At 48.1% G+C, this 18,377-nt stretch overlaps 1 protein-coding gene across 2 annotated transcripts in view; it reads left to right on the forward strand.

Annotated features, from left to right (window-relative positions):
• The first annotated feature begins 2,683 nt into the window (after nt 1–2,683).
• CTNNA1 (catenin alpha 1) overlaps nt 2,684–18,377 on the forward strand; it is a 179,234-nt gene continuing 163,540 nt past the window's right edge. The window contains exons 1-2 of one of the 2 annotated variants that reach the window (XM_090064372.1): nt 2,684–2,872; nt 9,659–9,747. The gene's annotated coding sequence lies outside the window, so the exon portion shown is untranslated. The remainder of the gene's footprint in view (nt 2,873–9,658; nt 9,748–18,377) is intronic. The other variant, XM_090064371.1, reaches the window with a different exon arrangement.

Genomic DNA, 18,377 nt, shown 5'->3' on the forward strand with positions numbered 1-18,377 from the left:
AAGGTAAAGCTAAAGTGAACTGAGGGCTTGCTCTGGGACCCTGGGGCAGCCTCCCTAAATGCTGTAAGAATTCCATCAAGGCATGGCTAGCAAGGAAAAAAGGGTGGGGGCACCCCAAGGTGCTGGAGTGGGAAAGAAGCAGCCAGACTTGCTACAAGGAGGAACTTTCTTATTGTAAGGGTGGTCAAGCATTGGAAGGGTCTACTTCAAGAAGTTATGGAATCCCCATCCTTGAAAATGTCATTCTTGGAAATGCTCAAAAGCAGTTTTGACAGACACTTGGCTGGGAAGGTTTATTAAGGGATGATCCTGTCTCTAGCAGGGAGCTGGACTAGATCATAGAAAATTAGGGTTGGAAGGGACCTCAGGAGGTCATTTAATCCAACCCCTGCTCAAAGCAGGACCAACCCCCATTGTCATCCCAGCCAAGGCCTTGTCTACCCAAGTCTTCCAAACCTCCAAGGATGGAGGTTTCACAACCTCTCTGGGTAACCTGGCCAACCCTCCTACTGAGAGGTTTTTCCTCATATCTAACCTAAACTTCCCTTGCTGCAACTTGAGACTGTTGTTTCTTGTTCTGTTATCTGCCACCACTGAAAACAGTCCAGCTTTATCCTCTTTGGAACCCCCCTTCAGGTAGCTGAAGGCTGCTATTAAATTCCACCCCCTCAATCTTCTCTTATTCAGACTAAATAAGCCCAGTTCCCTCAGCCTTTCCCCATAAATCATGTCCCTCAGCCCCTGAATCATTCCTGTTGCCTTCTGGAGACTCTCTAATTTGTCCATATGCTTTGTGGAGGGGTGGAGGCAAAACTGGACGCAGTACTCCAGTTGGTGCTGAATAGAGGGGAATAATTACTTCCCCTGACCTACTGGCATGAATGACTGGTGTCTCCCATGACTGGGGCTCCGTGGTGGCAAGCGGTGAGCAGGGACCACCTGTAGCTGCTGCTGGCAGTGTCGGCGGTGGCAAGCAGAGACCACCCACAGCTGCTGGTGGCAGTGGCAAGCAGGGACCTGCTGCTGCATTGGCAGTGAAGGGCAGCCACCACCTGCAGAAGCCTGTGGCAGCTTCAGCAGTGGCTAATCTCGGGGGGGAATGTGCCTCCCTGTGGCTCCTGCCCCACCCCCATGCATCCCCTGTGCCTACGGGCAATACACCTACCAATGCAGCCCAGGATACCATTAATCTTCTTGGCAACAAGGACACACTGTTGGCTTATCTTCAGCTTATTGTCCACTGTAACCCCCTGGTCCCTCTCTGCAGAGCTGCTGCCCAGCCAGTGAGCCCTCAGCCTGTACTGGTGCATAGGTTTGCTCTGTCCTAAGTGCAGGACTTTGCACTTGTCCTTCTTGAACGTCATGAGATTCCTTTTGGTCCAGGATGACCTTGTGAGGTCCTTTCTAGCTCTACTTTTCTGTGATCCCTGCACTAGAACTGAAAGATGCAACTTTTGTTACACAGTGCAAACCACACAGACCAGCCTCATATCAGACTTCATAACCCTTTCAAGTGTCAGTTCAGGGTTGTCAAAAGATTAACTAAGACCCCTAGCAAACATTCAGTTAAAGGTGTCATGGGGTCTGATGTACAATCCCAATAACTGTGCTTCTGGCCATGCTGTATGTATGTGGCAGGGGCCATGATTATGGGATCAGATCCCCATTGTGCCATATTGCTGGTTCAGGAGCGGCATGGGATTGTGATCCTGGCAAGTAAGAGGCCAGGCAGCTCATCCCTGCTTCCAGCCCCTGGAGCGCGCTGGGAGTCCAGGGCTCCTGTGCACCCTGTGGCTGGGAGTGGCAGCTGATCTGCCCTGGTTTCTTGCCTCAGGGACACATTGCCATTGGCTGTGATGTGCCTGAGTCTGGGCGTGGCAGACAGCCAAGCAGCACTCCTGGCTTCCTGAGTGCACAGGAGTTGAAGGCTCCCAAGGCTTTTTTTTTTAAAAGAAATTTTTTGTGTTCCAGCCAAATCAAGTCCAAATCTATGAGTTGGTCCAGAACTGCAAGTGGCTCTATGACTGGCAAACATCCTCCACTCCCATCTGGGGCTTCAGATATTACCAGAGTGTTTTGGCAGGCATCTTATGTGCAGGCCCAAGCCTGGAGGCATGGGGTTCAGATGTCCCTGGGTTTTGCCTGCCCTCAGCCACACATCTGCAGGAGCAAGCTAGGGAGGAGCCTCCTATTTCCATAAACTGGTCTTTAAGCCCCAGCGCTTTGGCAGATACTAAGCTGCAACAGAACAAGAGTTATCCCCGGGAGTGCTTTGGGAAACTGCCTTCAAGGACCCAGATCCAGGTGTTTCTCCTGCCAGGTAAGCACGCCTGTGGAGGACGGCCGATGAGCTGGGCCACACGGACAGTTTAGGGCCCAACGGGAACCAGCCACAAGGTGAACAGGACAACTGAGCTGGGGCGGTAACGCGGCGGCTCGCTCTATGTCACGGGCCCCGGTGACTACAGTACTGGAGTCCCGGGAACCGAATCACTGTTGACCGTGCCGGCTGCCAAGAGCCTCCGCTTCACAGGAGCAGAGGAGCCCCGGGCCGGGCCGGGCCGGGCCTGTCCCTCCTGCCGAGAAGCGTCGGGGCGCGAGTGGAAGCCCAGGCCCAACCGCCTCTGCCCGCCGCCGCCAGGAGCTGCGGGACGGAATCCGCCCCGCCCCGCCCCGCCCTCACCTGTGCGGGGGGCGGTGCGGGGAAGAGCCGGGGGCCGGCGGGGCGGTGCTGGGAAGAGCTGGCCGGGCCGCGGGGGGAGGTGCCCGGAAGAGCCCGCTTCTTCCCCTCTGGCTCGGGACGGGCGCGGCGGGAGGACAAAGCGACGCCGGGACAGACGAACGGACGGACAGCGCGGCTCCCGCACCGCAGGTAACTCCCGGCCCGGCCCGTTCCGGCCCGGTTCCGCCTCTTAGAAACTTTTCCTGCTGCCGCCCCCGCCCAGTGTACCCCCGCCTCGGCAGGGCGGGGCCGGGCCGCCCGAGCCGGGGGCGCTCGGGACCCGCTCCCGAAGTTTGCGAAGTACAGAGCGGGCGCGGCGGGAGGCCCGGAGGGCCTGGCTGTCCCGGGCAGGGGGGACCGGCGCCGCCGGACGCGGAGAACAATGGCCGCGCCCGCTCCTGCCCTGCGGCTGCTGAGGCCCCAGGCCGGGCCAAGGGGATGCGGGAGTTGCCTGGGGCGGCCGTGGGGAGGGGCCGCGCGGGGCCCCGCGTATCCCCCCCCGGCAAGCGGCGGGAGGCGCGGGGCCGGGCCGGGCTGGGCTGGGCGGCGCTGACGTCACTGCCGTTCCCCACGGCAGTGCCCCCGCCCGGGCGGCCCCTTCCCCGCCCCCCGCGCGGGCTGTGACGCGTGCACCGGCTCCCTGCGCGACTGCACGGACTTCGGAGCCGCCCTTCCCCTTCCCCAGCGCCTCCCCCGAGAGGTGTTTCCCCCATAATCAGCGGGGAAGAAAGCCTTGCGTGCAAGGAAACCTCCCCACCTACACTGTCGGCAGCTTTTTGGGCAGTGCTGAGCCTTGGACGTGTAAGGTGTGACAGGGGCCCGATCCTTGTTGTGGCAGCGCAGCCGCAGCTCCTTCCCTACCCTCCACCCTGAGGCACGGTGCCAGGGAAAATGTCTATATGTGCTGTGCTCTGGCACCCGTGCTGGGGGTTGCCAGCCCTGAACTATCATGTGCTCAGCACTTTGCTCCCACAGCTGAGCTGTGCCTTTCTTTACTGTTTCCAATGACTCCTGTTTCTTCACTAGCCTCAAATGTCTGGCAAATGCCACCAAACTGGGAAGGAGCAAGCAGGTCACACAGGATCCCTCTGTTACGCCCCTTCTCTCCCCAGTGCCATTTAAGCGCTAGAACATTGATCCCCTGATTGAGCTGTTTGCAGCTCTGTCCCGCTCCCTGCCCCAGCTCCAGGGTCCCATTCACTGCCCTGGTTGGGCAGCGCCCCAGCCCCTGCCCCACTTCCTCCCTCCCTCCCTGTGGGGGCCTTGATCTGCCCCTTCCCCCCCACAAACTTACCTGCAAAGAGCTGCTCTCCAAGCTGCCCAGCTGTTCTGTAAATTGATTATCGGATCAGTATTGGCAGATGCGCCTGGTGAATAATCAGCTCTGGGTATCAGCCAAGAAAATCTTTATTGGTGCACCCCTTCCTTCCGTAAGAAAGGAATTTGAGAAAATAAGCAGGAGTAGTTACACTGGGTAGAATTTCAATTCAGGTTAAAATTCTACCTAAGTAGATTTCCAGTTTTAGACTCTGGCAGTGTTGGGTTTTTTTGTTTGTTTGTTTTTATAAAACCAATTTCTCCATAAGCTGCAAGGGAAGCATTTCAGTAGCTGAATCAGGCAAATTTTTTTTTTCTAAATTATCATTTCCTTCACTTAAACATTTCAACGGTCTGATAAAATTATGAATTCATTGCCATTACAGATATCAAACAGTACCTCAAAGTTCATAGAAGGGAAACTAAATAGTTCATAATGAGCCTGTTTATTCTGTGTACTTCAAAAGTTTAACACTGACCATAAAAACTGCAAGACATTTTCTTCAATGTTGTAGTTAGGGAGCTGAGTGTAGAAATTCTAAGCCACCCTGAGTGTATTTCTCCCTACCACTTTAAACCTTTCAGCTCTGCTACAGATATTTTTAAAAATAACTGAAAAGGTAGAACTACCATATGTACTAGAATTTAGGATAACTGGGGATAGACAAAACCCACCCCAATAATTAGTTCTACTTGGGGAAAGGGGATGAGCAGAGGGATAGAAGAATTTGCATCTGGGTTATTTTAGATTAGGCAAACACAGAGAAGTGTGAGGAAATTTAAGAAGCTTCTGATAAGTGCATGGACAGTACGATGCCAAATGCAGTTCCTTATGGATAATTCTTTTTAAAGCATGTTGGAAAGAGATTTTATCCATTTGTACACCATAGAGCTTGACTTGTTTAGGCTCATTGCCGCCTTAAACTTTAAACTTTAGTGGCACCCCAATTAAAAAAAATATAAATGGATTACAAATATTGTAATTAGTAAAGTAAGTGCTCACCTCTTCCAACTCTACCCCAAGCAGATGCCCCTTGGCCTGCCCCCTCCCAGGCTTCATGTCCTGTGGCCCACCCCCCTTGCTCTTCTGATCCCTTCATGGCTTCCCCACCCTGGACTTCCTACATGTAGTTTCAGGTCATTGCTGGGATCTAGAACTGGCATGCCAGTTTCTGCCCTGAGTTATACCTTTGAACTCCAGACCTGGAGCTGTAATGGACAGAGCCTGGGGACACTGGAGGGCAGGACCTAGCCTGCAGGTCCACCTGCCTGGTGTGGGAGAGGTGCTGAGTTGTGCTATATGTTCAGCTGCATGTGCACTTGGGGGTGGGGCAGCCATGAGGGGATCAGAAGAGCAAGGGAACATGAAACCTGGGAGCTGGCAGGCCAAGGGACATCTGCTTGGGGTAGAGTTGGAAGAGGTGGCAGATTATACTGGAGGGGCTGTAGGGAGTAGAGGCTGAGCTTGCAGGAGTCAGGTGTTGAACCTGGAGTTTGGTTGTCCCTACTTTACCCGGAGCCAGCCACTGTGGTAATCCAGCTGGAGCTGATGCAGAGCCAGTTGGCTGCATCCTTCAGGATCTACAGTGGGCAGGACTGGTCAGTGGCACTGATGGAGCTCTAGGTAGCGGTGATGGCCTTGACATGGAGCTGAGTGGTGGAGGAGCCTATGCTGCCTTTCTGCTCTATAGAGCCAGACATGCAGACATCTGTGCTCAGGCCAGTGGGCAGGCATGCACAGAAAAGTGGCATCCACAGTTCTCTTAAGAGTCTAGATATGGCATCTCAGTTGAGAATTGCTGCCCTAGAGGCTCCTAAACTTAAGTGTGTTGGTTCAGGAAAGGGCCCTAGACATTGGTGTTAGATGGCTTTTGTTCAGGGGGCAGTTGAGGTCAGAAAAGCAAACATGATATTAGGATGCATGTGGAATAGCATGAAAAATGTTAATAAGTCATCAGATGCATAGACACTAGGGCTGGAAGGGACCTCAGAAAATCATTGAGTCCCGAGGGGCAGGAAGTCAGCAGGGGTTATAGGATCCCAGCAAGATAAGCATCCAAATGTCTCTTGATGGCATTCAAGGTAGGTGCTTGAACCACCTCCAGTGGCAGTCTATTCCAAACCTTGGGGGCTTGGACAGTAAAGAAGTTCTTCCTTATGTCCAGCCTGAAATGGTCATGGAGGGGTTTGTGACCATTCAGCCTTGCCATCCTTTGGGGCGCTCTGGTGAACAAAAGTTCCCCCAGATCTTGGTGAACATCCCTGATAAACGTATAGGTGGCCACCAGATCACCTCTGAGCCTGCACTTTTCCAGGCTGAAGAGTCCCATGGCTCTCAGCCTCTCATCATAAGGTCTGTTTTCCTGACCTCTGATAAATCAGTCATGAAAAAGGGGTCATGAAAACTGCTTATTCCAAGAGGATATTGCAGAGTTGAAGTGTTAAGAGACAGGTGCCAGGTGTTTAGGAGAATTGGAAAGAATTCCTAAAAAGTTATTGAAAGCGTTAGAAAGCAGATAAAAATGTGAAAATGGTAAATAATATAGATTAGGATCCTCTCATATAAGAAAATCAAGGAAGTATTTAATAAAAGTGAAAAACAGCAAATTTAAAAAAGCTTTTATCAGCTATGAAGCTTAAAGTCCAACTAGAGCCTCATCCATCTCCTTCCGCTGGTTTGGTGGCCTGTCGGAGATGCCCACCATAAAATCTTCATGCCTTCACCCTTCTTGCTTATCCCCTCTGACCTTACTTTCAACAGGCCTACCTTTCACTTATTACCGCACCTTAGAACATGTGTACCTTGCCTTAAATGTAACATAACACTTCCTCATTTCTTCTTTGCTCTGTTGGATCTTCCTGACTAAGTTGAAAACCCCTGGTATAACCTTTTTTTTGGTTGGGGTACCCCTGGCGGCTGGTCGATGAGCAGGGGTCGGGGGGTTGGTCCCCAAACCAGAAGTGCCGCTGGTTTCTCTGCACCACTGCTGTGTACCCCATGGGACCTTCCAAAGAACCCCCCAGGGGTATTAGCTGAAAACCCCTGAGCTATACAAATGAAGCTATGTCCATGACCCATAATAGTAAGATTCAAAGAAAAAAAATATGAAATGCAATTACACTTGAACACTTATGTATAATACCCAAACAGCTTTGTAATGTGGAAGGGAAGTCATCTTGTTTCAATTTATTACCAAATGACAGAAGTTAAACTAAAAAAGAGCTGCATAGAATACAAAGCTGTACATGAGGTTTATACCTGTATAATTATCTGTCTTCTACATTTACCTTTTGATTATACTACTTTTTCCCATGTAGAGAAGGCTTTGCTGCAGGCCTGTAAAATGGTGATAATGACTTAGGTATTGTAAAGCTTAATTTTTGTAAAGTGATTTCTAATTCCCTCAGAAGCAGTTTTATAAAAATAAATCATTTAAACATTTACATGGCTGTTTCTAATTTAGAAACATGGAAAACTGGAAGAAGGTACTTTTTATCTGTTCTGGGTAGTACTTGGGTACTTTAGGTAAGTCTTTAACTCTGTATATATTGTGCAGAAGATGATGATTGATATAGTCTGTGTCAGATAAATAGTTGCATGTGTCCTAGTCCCTTAGACTCCTAACAGCATTGATTTAAACACTATTTGTTCTATAGCCACTTTCTTGTGTGCAAGTTATTAAAACATGTAATCTTAAATAACTAATATCCTTTGATAAGATTTACAACTTTTCAGTGGTTTTCAAAATTTGAAGGGGCTATACACACTTAAAAGAGTATTATTCTGCCTGATTCCATGTTAAATATAATTTACTTTATATCACTGTGAGCACATTGTATCTTCTCCAGTAACTAGAGCAGGGGTAGGCAAAATACGGCATGTGGGCTGCATCTGGCCCACTGCAGGACTTTGTTCGGCCCACAGTGGGTCCATCAGTCCCACCTGGTCCAGGCACCGTCTGGCCTGTGGTGCATCCTACCGCCTCCTGGCCATGCAGTGGGGCTGGGGTGGCTCTGCAGCTGGACTGCCTTTCTAGACAGCCCAGGCAGTGGCTCCTTCCAGCTGCTGCCACTGTTGGTCCCAGCCTCGTGGTACTGGCGGGGACCCATGTGCATGGCCTCAACCCCAGCCCACCTGCATCCACTGTAGACTCAGCCCGGCGGAGCAGACCAACTCTGGACAGCTGGAACCTGCACACACAGCCCTGACCTGGCCCCACACCTGCTCCAGGCTCACCTGCCCATGCTAAGCAGAAGCTGCTGCTAGGTGTGGAGGGAAAAGCAGCTCCTCCCCTTCACCACTTCTGGACCCTTCTTGCTGCAGCTGCCTGGAGCCAGTGCCCTGCCCATTTTCCTTTTCCCATTACTTTCTCTTAAATTCTCTCTGGGAGTTTACCATATACCTTAGTTTGAGAAAATGCTGTAGAGAATCTCATTGTGCCCGCCCCCCAGCTTGGCAAATAGTGAGCTATGCCTTGCTGCTGCTTGCCCAGTTGGGGCAGGGGGGGAGGAAGGAGGGAGGCATGGGATGTGGGCGCAGTGGAAGGCACTGGGGGCTATGCCCTGCTGCTGTTCCCTGCAGTGCCCACATCCTGTGCCCCCTCCCCCACTCCACCCCCAGCAGAGTAAGTGGAGGCAGGTCAAAGCCCCTGTTCCCAGCGCTGCTATACCCGCATCCTGTCCCCCTTTGCCCCAGCTGGTCAAGTGGCAGCAGGGCATAGCCCCTACTTCCAGTGTTGCCGCACCCACATCCTGCATGCCCCCACCCCAGCTAGACAGCTTGTCCTATGCCCCTTTCCTCCCCACTCCCCTCACCACTATGGATTTACCAGCTGGAGGCAGCTGTGTCCAGCGTGGTGAGGACTGCTGTCTGTTTAGTCTATGGCTGAATCTCCGAAGTAGCACTGCATCTTTTCCAAATCAACTCGGAGGCTTCTGATTCAATTTGGACATTTTAATTGGTCTCCTGATTCGATTCGGTCACTGAATGGGGCCAAATTTCCTTCAAATCGAATCGAATCGGCTACTGAAGCTTCACACAGCCCTAGAGAGCATGTGTATGTGTGTTGTTTCTTGTTATCAAGTTCTTCAGGTTCTTTAGAAATAATGGAATTCATTCTTAATTTTTGTTAGTCATAGATTAAAAAGCAGTCTGTTCAGTTACATAATTAGTTGTTCAATCAGTTTTAAATGCAAAACAAACTTTGAAAGGTTTTTTTCCTTAATATTTGGATTCTCTTTGCAACAAGTCTTCAAATTGTCCTGAATACCCAGACATCAGAAATTATAGGATTGCACCTGAGAAGCATGTTCTCTTTTTATATTATTTCTTTTCCTGAGAAAATTTTGAAGATCTCCTTGTCATACTTCCTCGCTCCCTCACCCCTGCGTTTTTTAAAAGTAATCCTAGCACCTGCACTGAAGTATTTCGCAGTTTGTATTTTTAGACTAGGAAATGATAATTTAGTAAGAACATGCTCTTATTCCTCCCACCTCTCCCCACCCCACCAAATACTCCTACCCATTAACAAGTCAGGCCTCAAGTTCCTCTGACTACCTTTTATTGCATTAGTATTTACTTTTCTAGTTATACTTATTTTTTTCTTTCACTTGCAACAGCTATTGTTGTGGACCTGTAGATTTAAAGCTGCCTGGAGGGATATAATGACAGTGACATGCTTCAGTTACTAAACTATATTCTGATGAAGGTAATGGTAGAAGATGCTTTGAATGTATCAATTAGAAATCTCTGTGTGCATGTCTCGTGTGTGGATTTTTAATGGTTTAGTCCTTGATCAAACTCACCTTTTTGGTAAAGGTAACAAATTGTTCCTGAGTGCATCTGCTGATAAAGAGCTGCTGAAATGCTTGAAACAGGAATACCTAACTGAAAAAGCAACTGGTGATTTTATTTGATAATAACACAAAAACATCTTGCATGTAGAATAGTCAAACTCATTCTCATCTTTTGCTTCAGTAGATATGTATATTCTATACATAGCATACATAGACTGCTGTATACTTTGTACTTGTAACATGACCAAGAATCCTTTCTGTCTTTTTCTGGCAACCATGGAAAAATTACATTGGTATTTTCAGCCACTTCATTTCTACTATGCTAGGCATGTAATTCAGATAGCATTGGCAATTACTAAACATCAATTATTTGCCCACTTGCTACATAAGGTGCTCTTGTGACAGTGAAGAGAATCCGTTACAGAATGAATTCGATACTTATTTCAAGAAAGGGTCTTCCTTGTACATACAGGATCATATTACTTTTGCTTGAATCTTTGGACTAGTCTTTACTTTACAATAATGTGGTTTAACGAATGGTATAATCGTAACTAAAGATTATTGTCATCGACTCAGACAGTTTCAGTCTGTATGATACTTCCTTGGCATTTAAAACTTTTGTGAAGGTCTGGATTAAAGGACTTCGTTCAGTTAAAATCATTAAAAGATGCAGCATAATGCACTTGCCTATTAATTTAGGAACAGAAATGTAATTTGAGGATATGAATTGGATCAGATCTTAGTTCAGATTAAATGACAAAGAAGATCAAAACAAAAATAGCCAGGATTTTCTTGTTTTTTTTATTGCCAGCAATAGGAACTTTTGAAAGCTAAGCAAGAATTCATTTTGCGGCACTGCCAAATTCTTGTGCCAGCTGGTAAAGTTATAATGACAAATTAGCTGGTTTTATGTGCATTTGTTGGTAAAACTTTTTAAAAGGCTGCTCCTTTCACTTAGGCTGTGAGTTAACTTTTCATTGGAATGTAGTAGCTTAGCATTTGTCCTTTTTGGGTTTATTTTTGCTGTTAAGCTTGTCCAGAGTCCTAGTATTGCAACTTGAGGCGCAAGATGCTTTGGTAGACAGAGGGGTAAAAGTAATAGACACTTGTTGCCAATTCATAGCAGATTTTGACAGCTTTGGCAAGATGCAGGAATGTTGTTTAGTATGCCAGAAACCGTCTTGGAGACCCAGGTGACTGTAATGTGAACTTTGAATGTTGAAAAGCATAGTTTAGCAGAAGGTTTGAGTTAACATGCCAAATGAAACGATAAGCTCTGCAATTTAGGTTAAGCAAGAAAGGCATAACAGGAAACAGCTTGCAAGGAGGCCTTAGTTTGTTAACTACTACTAATAGTCTATTTGTACACAAGGTAAGTTGGCTGCTAGGTATGCGCATGCATGCTCTTGCCTTACTTGCATTGATGATTAGTGAATTATATAACCCTGTGTAACTTGTGTTGCTATATTATAATTGCCTTCTTATATCATGTTTTCTTAACCAGATTCCTAGAACTTTTAAGATAGCAACAGAGCTACCATTGTATTTGTGCCCATGAAGTAGGGAAATAAAAAAAGGAAAATGCTGAGACATTCCAGGCTAGTGAGGAATGAGATAATATCCTCTTCTCTTAAACTTCAGTTTCACAAAGGCAACTGTTTTGCTGCTTGACACCTTTTAGAGTCGCTGAAAAACTGGTTTAATATGGGTTCTAGGAGGTGTGGAACAGAAAAGAAATTGAAATTGGTTGCCTAGAAAATGCTGCTAGAATAAATTGTGTTCATGTGTAGTAATAATAAAAGAATAGTATGGAGAGCACAGGGAGCTTCGTCAAGGTTTTGCTGCTGGTACGTGTTATTCTTCCTTCTCCTGGATTTCTCCAGTAACTGTAGATATTAACAAGCAAAACAAATACTTCTTTGCATTGCCCCATGGACAGCCAGATGGGTGCTGAGCTCAGTGTCTATTTTGTTCCGAGTGGAATCGATAAAAGTGGACCATTGACCTGGCTCTTGTCTGTCAGTGTCTTACCCACCAATGTAACTTTAATCCAAGTCAAACTCTGTTTTATTATCTCTAGTGTACCTTTTTACCTATTAATTGCCCACTTTGTATACTTATCTGACATGCATTTTTTTTCTCCCTATTTCCCCAAAACCCTTTCAAACTCAAGTTACTGCCTTGTTCCCAAATAAGTGATGATGGCTAAGCTCCTACGTCCTCTTTAATTTGAGGTAGAATGCTACTTGAATATCTGTGTATTCTCGTAGAGTGGCAACTGATAGTTACTCTGCTTAAATTGGAGGACCATTTGGACAGCTAAATGGTTGCGAGTCTTGTTCTTGCCCTCATTCTTGGTGTTTCATCCATGATCTTCAGCCCTATTGTGGCATAAAGGACAAACTGCAAGTATCATCTTTTATTTGCAGTAATTTTTGCTTTCTGTGTAGGCTACATACTTGAAATTGCACTCAAAGCAGGCTGAATTTTTGGCAAACTAAAATTGATATAAATGTTTAATAATTAAAGGGAACATAGTTGATGCTGTACAAATGAACTACTTATGTGTTGTGGTTCATGCTGCCTCTAAGTCTTTACTGACATGTTTTATTTTAAATGAAAGGACAACTTTGTTACATTTATGCTAGGACAGAAGACTTTTACAGATTAGTAGAGGGAGCTTGCCTGAAGGTAGGGCACCTTAGAGACTTGACTGGTTCGGAGAGGCGTGAGCTTTCCTAGGCAACAACTTGCTTTGTTAGCTTTGTCATAGCATTTGACGAAGTAGTTTGTTGTTGCTTGTGAAAGCTCATGCTCCTCTGAACCAGATGCCTGAGGTGCCACCCTACCCTACCTTCTGTCTGACTTTCGATTAACATGGCTAGCTACCTGTTTAGAAGGAGTTTTGGCTTGAGGGGAGTGGGGGTTGTGGGAGAGATCATGGCTATTTGTGTGTAACTAGGTAAAGCATACAGACCTATTTCATGATTTAAACTTGTTCTGAAGTTTGCTAATGGCAACCATATCATTCCACCCAAACTAGAGTAATTTTGTTATCTTGGAACTTCTAGAAATATTCTGCTGTACAGTACTTTTCATTGAATTGACGTGAAATTTGGCATCAACCCATTCTTTAGATTTGAATGCAGCAGTCAGCATCTCAAAGCCATCCTTGGGCGCTTTGATGCTATATGGGCTTTCTGTATAGTCTAGTATTCTGGATTCAGTGGATGTGTCTACACATGCAGTTGATGTGACTGAATATACTCCAGCTCAATCTGAGTAAGGTAATCCTGATGTCACCATCTATGTGCTCATTGAAGCACGGTAATTTATGGTGGTTTTAGGATGGTACCTGTGTCTGACAGGACTATGCCACGCCGAAGTAAATTAATCTACTAGGTACTAATTTGATGCCTCTGACGGTGATGCTTTACTATGCATTAAATTAGTCTAATGCACACTAAAGTGCACATGTAGACATGTCCACTAATTTGCAATGTTTTTCAACTCTTACAGTTCAATTTTTGTGATATTAATCTTGATGTGTATTCTATGGCCTAACTCCTGGGCTTACAGCCCTGTTGCATGATAAAATGTAATCTTGGCTACCTCATAGATAGCATCTTGGTGTGGACATGGCAGTCAGTTTTCACGCAAGGGTTTGCCTCAACCAGCCAGCAAGCATGAAGAAAGCAAACTGCCTTGTCCAGGGTTGAATGTTACCATATGATGGTCTCCATCTGGTTAAAGCTACCATAATTACTTGGATCAAAGACCAGGCTTTTTCCCCCAGTCAGCATTGGGGCAGGGGGGATATGACAAGTAAAGTAATTAATTCACTAACTGGTTAGCTTACCGGTTATCATTTAGTACAGGACAGGGCTTCCCTTTTCCCCCCTCCCCTGCCAGACTGTGCCATGTGGTGTACCAACAGGAACTGTAAGGTGGCAGGGCAGGCAGGAGAGATGTGAGAGAGACTAAGACCCTTAGCCTCTAAGGTTAAAGAGGGAATCAGTAGGTGGCCTAATGACTCCTCATTTAAGCAGCTAGCTGCTCCTTCACAGGTGCTCCGTCCCAGTTTAGAGCTTCTGTGGGCTGTGTTTGTCTGTCTGTGCTTGCCACTGCCTCCTCCCCCCCTGTCAAATGGCCCTGGAAGCAGCTCTCAACAGCAGTTGTGTCTGAGCTGCTGTGTTATCATTCAGTTAATTGTTTAACCAGTATAATTAGAGGAGGTTAAATGGATAATTTTTAAATGATATTTACATCCCTAGTGGGGGTGGGGAGGACCATTTTATATTCAAGTGCTGGCCTGGGACGTATGGTGGCTTAGCTCCAGGCTTCAGTTGCAGGTTAGGGGCTGAAACCTGAGCTGAGCTGCTACCTGTCCTGGGCCAGCATGACTCAGTTGGTGGGGGAGGAGGCTTCCGATCAGGGGAGTTGGGGTGGGAATGGAAGAGACCTGAGTAAGTGTTTTGGGAAGAGAGTGGAAGACATAGTACAGCCTGCTTACTCCTCCCTCCTGTGCCTTCTGCTCTAGCACCAATCTCTCTAGCCCCAAACTGGCCTGGACAGGAGCTGTTGCTACTTCTCTCTGGTCAAGCAGAGCTGGGTCAGGCCTAGCTAGGGCCACAGCAGAGCCTCAGTAGATGGTAAGTGACCAGGGGCTGGGGGATTAGGCACAGGCATGGGGCCAAAGAGTAGGGAGTAGGCTGCACAGGAGAGTAGGGAGTGAAGGGACAGGTGCAGGCATGCGGTACAAGAATAGGGGGACAGGGGGTAGAGGTGCAAGCACAGGCATGGGGGCAAGGGGCATAGTAAACAGGCATCAGAGGCAAGTGGCAGGGCAGGCATAGGCATGGGGTGGGGGCACAGGCAGGAAAGGCAAGGTGAAGGGCCAGACCCCTACACCCTCTGCCACCGCTTTCCCCACTACAGCAGTGGGGGGGTGGGGGGGAAGATGAATTTTTAAGATGATCTTCCATTGGTTAAAATCTTTACATGGAAAATTACAACACATGGTTATACCTTTCCATGTATAGAACCTAATTACTGGAGAGTTGTCTTAAATTCAGTTTTTTCTTGATTTGGGTAAATACGTTTAATGTTTGGTTTCTGTGGTAGGGAGCTTTCTGATATCTAGATGCTTGGTATATATTGGGTGCTTTGAATTAAAATGTTGGTGTTAACAGCGGGAGCAATATATCAGGGCTGTCCAACTGGTAGCTCATGGGGTACACACAGCTTACAAGGTGCTAATGTGGTCCACAGGCTCCTGCCTAGCTGCTACTACCCTCATTGCTTTTGATGGAGCAGCAACTGGTGTCTCTGAACTACCACCTCCCCTCTCCCATCCCCTTTCCCAGCTTCTGCTTCCTGTTCCCATTCCTGGGGGTTGGATGGTGCAGCTGGAGAGGACTGGGTTTCTTGACTGGCACATGTAGCAGAGGGGAGCTGGGCTGCCCGAGTTGTGGGCAGCAGCAGGGTGGGAGTTGCCTGTGCAGTATGTGCAGCAGAAGTGGGGTGCCTGTGCTGTGCAGCAAGTGGCTCCCTTGGTCTGTGGCCTGCATAGCTTGTGGCCTTTAGCTGCTGAGAAATTGGACAGTCTTGAGCTACATCAGAGGTTCCCAACCACCAAGCCGTGGCCCAGTACTGGGCCGCAGTGGGTTTGCTGTCTGGTCGTGGCACGAGCCCAGTCTGTGTCCACCTGGGTGAGTTACTTCTGGGTTTAAAGCTGAGCTTCCGTTGGTTAAAACAGCACAGCGGGGCAGCCCAGGGAGGGAGGGAGGCAGCTCCGTGTGCCCTGTACTGCCGCAGCCAGGCCATGGTATAAAAAAGGTTGGGAACCACTGAGCTAAATGATGCTTGCAGAATGGTTCCTTTGAAATGTCTATTTTCAGACATGCCTGATATTCCTTCCTCTAGAACTGGGAACTTTTTTAAAACTGATGGAATAAATTATGAAACCAGAAGCTTTGCATGTAAATATACATAAGCCCTGTACTTCTCTTTTTCTTTGTTTCTTTTCAAATTTCCTTATTTTTCTTTCTAAATTTAAATGCAACTTTGCTGTAGCATGCAGTTGAGCATAGTAGTAAGTGAAATTTGGGGTTGGGTGAACATTCATCCTTAACAGTCCTTTCAATAAATGACTTGCAGTAGAGGTATGCAACTCTCGACATGGGTGTGAGAACGTGGCATGTGAAAATATTTTACTTGGCATGTGTGCCTTGGGGCAGATGGCAGGGAAGGTGCCAGGGCTGCAGTGCCACAAGGATCAGGTTCCTTATGGCTCCCCAGCCATCTGCCCTGGCATGCTGACATCCTACAAGTTGAGGTTGTGGATGTTTTTGGTTCACTGCCCAAAAATGTTGCCAACCTCTGTCTTGGAACCCTGGGATCCTGGTTTTGTTCATTAAAAATTCCAAGTTATCTGATATAAAACCCCAAATCTGCATCTGCATTTTTTTCCTGCAATTTAAAATGAAACACCACATATAGATAGATAGATCTCTCTCATATAACACACGCACACACACCCCTTTCTGTGCTACCACCCCTCTGCTGAGGCAGGCAGGGGGTACCTCACCATGGTGGCACAGGGCTCGCAGCAGCAGCACTGAGCCTCTCTGCCCTGCCAGATCCTGCCTGCTGGGGCACAGAGGCCCCCAGGGGGAGGGCAGCAGGGCGGGGAGCCCGGAGTGGGCAGCCTGTATCTGCTCTCGCCTAGTGTACAAATATGGGGGGCACGTGGCCCTCCACATCCCCCACCCCCCAGGAGTGTATGTAGTGGTGGGGAGCCAGTCCCCCTGCCACTCCCAGGTGAGCCACCTGGGCCTCTGTCCTGTTTCCCACCCAGGCCCTGCAGCCATGTATTCCCACCCCAAGCCCCATGCACTGCCCCACCTGGGCAGCACCCCCAGCCCTACCCAACTCCCTCCTTCCCTCACTGTGAGGGCCCCAATTCTCCCCCCCCCCATTTTACCTGGAGGGAGCTGCTCTCTACACTGCCTGACTATCATGTGCATGCGTGGGTGCACACATAACTGTGTCACCCTCTGCCTGATCACCCTCCTCCTGTTCCCCCCAGTACCAACCAGCCCCCTGCAGCTGGAACTCTGCCAGCCTGCAATGGGAAACCCACCATTTCTCATGTTTTTTTTTTCCCTAAAAAGCAGATTTTCTCCTTTTATCCATGGCAAACAGAAAACCCAGATCCCTGCTTGTAAGGTATACAGTTATACCTGGTAGGATGTTTTCAGCAGTGGTAGGCATGTTGATATTTAAAATATCTATTATGTTGTCTTATTAATTCCTTTGGAATATTATTTAAAGGACCAGTGTAGAAGGTGATTTAATTGAAGTAGTTGTGATAGTGGAACTGTAGGTTTGTGATATGCCAGGAAGCATAATGAAGTTAATTTGGCTTGGTCTTTAAGTATTTAAACATCTTAAAGGTGAGCAAGGAATGGGGTGGAGCTGTAGAGGGGAGCAAGGAATGGGGTTTGCATTGGTTGTATGTGTGGAGAGTATGACCATCTATTTGTATATAGTATGTTAAGAACTAGCTCCTATTTTAACATCTGTTTCCTAAAATGTAGCCAGATCACCTTTCACCTTAAACTGTTTTTTATAACTGGACTGATGGAACTATAAGCTCAAGTACAAATTTTACATATCTTAGATAAATCAGTTTGTATTTCAGTATATTAGCCAAATATTGCTCTGTCCAGAGGAGGTTTTTAAACGTCTTTTACCCTATATAAAAGTAACCTGAACAATGGCTGGGACAACACAAGGTAGGAAGGTGGTGTTTTTTCACCATACCTGTCCCTTCCTTAAACACACACAACAACTAGGGGTGCAACAATAAAGATTTTTTTGGGCCGATATTGACTGATCTGATAGTGGATATGCAGCCTGGCAGGTTGGAGAGCAGCATTGGGTCAGTAAGTCTGTGGCGGTGGGGAGCAGATCAAGGCCCCCACACTGGGGGAGGGAGTGGGGCAAGGTATGGTACAGAGCCATGGGCAGCTCATCTGGAGGCAGTGGTGTGGGGGAGGAGGTGGCTCCCTGCTGCTGCATGTACACCCGGAGGAGGCACAGGGGACATGACCTTTGGATTTGTGTGTGGGGCAAGGGTGGGCTGCCAGCTGCTGGCTCCAGGCTGGGGACTGTGCTGGCCTCTTCCTGGCAGGGGGGCTGGACTGCAACTGTGCTTAGGGCAAGCAGCAGTGATGGCACTGGAAGGCAGGGGGGTTACAAGGGAATTTTGGGGTGGCTGTAGCCCACCCCATAGCCCCAGCTTCCAGTGCCGCCACTGCCTGTCCTGCCCTTGCCTGCCCCAAGTGCAGCCGCAGCCCAGCCCCCCTGCCGGGAAGAGGCCGGTGCTGTCCCCAGCCCTGATCCCCAGCAGGCAGCCTGCCCTCGCTTCATGCACAAACATGGGTGGCACATGCCACCCCCAGGAGTGCATGCAGTGGCAGGGAATCACTCCCCCTCCCCACCCCCTGAATGAGTTGCCCATAGCTCCGCCCCCCAA

The sequence above is a fragment of the Crocodylus siamensis genome, chromosome 10 (genome assembly GCF_052110815.1).
Source record: "Crocodylus siamensis isolate JL-2025a chromosome 10, ASM5211081v1, whole genome shotgun sequence".
In the NCBI taxonomy this organism is placed as follows: domain Eukaryota; kingdom Metazoa; phylum Chordata; order Crocodylia; family Crocodylidae; genus Crocodylus; species Crocodylus siamensis.